The 2835-nt window shown below is 29.9% G+C and overlaps 1 protein-coding gene across 4 annotated transcripts in view; it reads right to left on the bottom strand.

The window, feature by feature from the left end:
• The window catches only part of LOC108747545 (pyroglutamylated RFamide peptide receptor-like), an 82436-nt gene that overhangs the window by 53542 nt on the left and 26059 nt on the right, over window positions 1–2835 (bottom strand). The window lies entirely within an intron of this gene.

Below are 2835 nucleotides of genomic sequence, written 5' to 3' on the forward strand. Positions count from 1 at the left end.
CCACATTCCATATATATTATTTTTCGCTGTGTTTTCGATATGTTTTCCATTAAAAGAGACCTCACTATGGACGATATGTATATACGGCTTTCCTTTATTTTTATTTTCTGAACACGTAGGCGCGCAGAAAAACTTTTTACTTTATCAAGCAATCAAGCAAATTGGCCCAGAAAATCGCACTTACATTTTTTTATCCTTTTTTTTTATTGCTTAGCCAGGAACCAAGAGACAAGTACGTCAAACTTGTGCAGAATTTTGAGAAAGTAAAATCTCTTCATATTTTAAGAATAAAGCATGTGATATCGGATAATCAAAATCATAAGAATACATTTGGGAACAAACTTATTTTTAAGATAATGTGGTAAAGGATAGACTCTGACCACTTTAAATCATTTGTAAATGTAATGGAAATTTTAGGTTACTTGAAATATTAAAGCCAGGACTGGATGAAAATTTTTAAAATTATTTGCGTATATATATCTAAGACTGAAAGAAAATTGAAAAGTATCAAATCATTAATTTCTAGAGGTGTCTTCAGACGATATGGCCAATGTACGCCAAATATTGTACACATACAAACGCATGGCTGACATGCATAATTATCCATGAATGTAGACCAATTGAGTGAATGTGTGCAAAGTTGGCTTATGTTGGTCAAATTGTCTGGAGACATCTTATGATTAAATGTGAGATTTATTTTGACGAAAGTGACAATTTAGTAATAAAGTAGATAATTTACGATTAATAAAACGAATAATTGTCATAATGACAGATAAAACATCAAATTCTCGTAGCGTCTCTGACAGCGTTATATTCATTAAACGCATTTATATATATAATTCCATTTAACTTTATCTTTATTAATAAAATTAGAAAACTTCGGAAATATACAATTTGCGCCGAGTATCCCACTTTTCCCGTTCAGTTTCATATTTCGCGCAACATCTTATATTTAAGCCCGATTGCAACAGTTGATTAATGGCAACTCTCGATAATTCAGTTTATTAGTATTGCAAATAGAGAAACTGCAATATAAAAGAAACTACGGAATAGTTAACCCAAGGTTAATTAACTTGAATTGTAGACGCAGATTGGTTTTAAAGGTTACATTGTTGTTATGAGCGAAGTAACACGAGTTTCCCGATTTCGCGATAGATGTTCCAACGACCGCTCGTTTCGTTTTATTTCTCGCCAGTAATGAGCACGATTTCATGCATAGAAAAAGCCGCGACATATTATGTATACGCGTAAGTACTTGCGCAAATGACAAATGATTAACAATGAAATTGCAGAACCCAACAAATTTATCTTCTCGCCGAGACATCCTTTTTGCGAGACATCTCAAGATACAGCCCGCGAGTTTCCTTCTCGCAAATTAATCGTTCTCACAATCAGAAAATCATAAATTACATGCGATATAAAACCTTATTAAGTTGGCTGGAAGTATTTAGCATAATTATGCCAAAAATTTATAGAATATACGTGACGGATATTTTATCTTTATACTTTTCGATTGAATATATGTAAATGAGTTGAGAGATATAAGATAATAATTAATTATTTGAATATAATGCATAATAATTTCATTTAAAACAGAATTAAAAATAGAATTTGATTCGAACGAATTTTCTAAAAAAACATTTCTAAAATAAATTTTTTTTTTTTTTATAAAAAAAGATTTTTACTTGTTAATATTAGAACATATTTACATAGTTAATATTAGAAAAATTCTGGATTATTTATTTAGTTACTTTTTAATTCTATATTACATTATCAACAGTTTTTAATCAATATTTAATAAAAATTAAAATTTAAACAAAAATGAGGAAATTTGAGAGCGAAAGAGAGATTCTGTTTACAGGTATGTGCCAAAAAAAGTCCGATTACAGATAGAGAGTTAAATAAAACCAACCAATTTTTATGTACAAATCGCCTATTTAAATTCGCTCTGCTTTCTTGGAAAAGTTTAAAAATAGAAGTATCCTATCTCTTTTCTCATGTATCATATTTCCTCTCTTTACACGCGCGTGCACAGATTATATTATTGAAGATGATTACATGCACGAGCGCAAAATCGCTGCCTGTCCATCACAGTTTCATTGAACTTGGTAGATAAAATCGACAAGTTAGTGGGCGATGAGGATCAAAGACGGGAAGCTTATAAAGAGTAAATGGGAAAACGCGAGAGCACGGCGTAAGATAAACAAATAGCGATGCGTCAAGTGCTTCCATGTACACGCTGCGAAGCCGTTTCTCGAGTGATTACATAATTTTGGAATCCGATAGGATTCTATTTTCAAAAACACGTAGGAATCTGCGAATCTCTCATTTGCAAAATGCTAGAAACGATAGTCTTCGAAAAAATAAACACTATAAGTAAAGTCATAAAATGCAAAACGACATAAAGTCGAATTTGAACTACCTAGCTACTTTTAATAAACTGCAACGACCGAAATAATTATGTTATTTTATAATCAAGAATAAAAAATCTACATGATAGTACAATTTTACATTTGGCGTTGGTGAATCATCAATTTTATAAGCAATAAATATTTTAAAGCATTTTCATAAAATACTTATAAATTTGAGGTTCTATTAAATATTTTTTTTATTGCACAATATCATTATTATTATATTTTAATATTAGCTACTTTTATACAAAAAGGCAGCTGAAATTATTTTAAAAAATACCTCAGCAAACAGGACAATTACTAGAATAAAATTCATAAACGCATATATTCTTTCATTTTTGCTTGAAGCAACGAGCAAAAACATTTTTCCGTTATTTGATAAAGAATAACTTTTAACTTTTATTAAATTTGCTTATCAACAGTT

This window comes from Trachymyrmex septentrionalis, unplaced genomic scaffold (genome assembly GCF_001594115.1).
Source record: "Trachymyrmex septentrionalis isolate Tsep2-gDNA-1 unplaced genomic scaffold, Tsep1.0 scaffold2, whole genome shotgun sequence".
NCBI classification, from domain to species: domain Eukaryota; kingdom Metazoa; phylum Arthropoda; class Insecta; order Hymenoptera; family Formicidae; genus Trachymyrmex; species Trachymyrmex septentrionalis.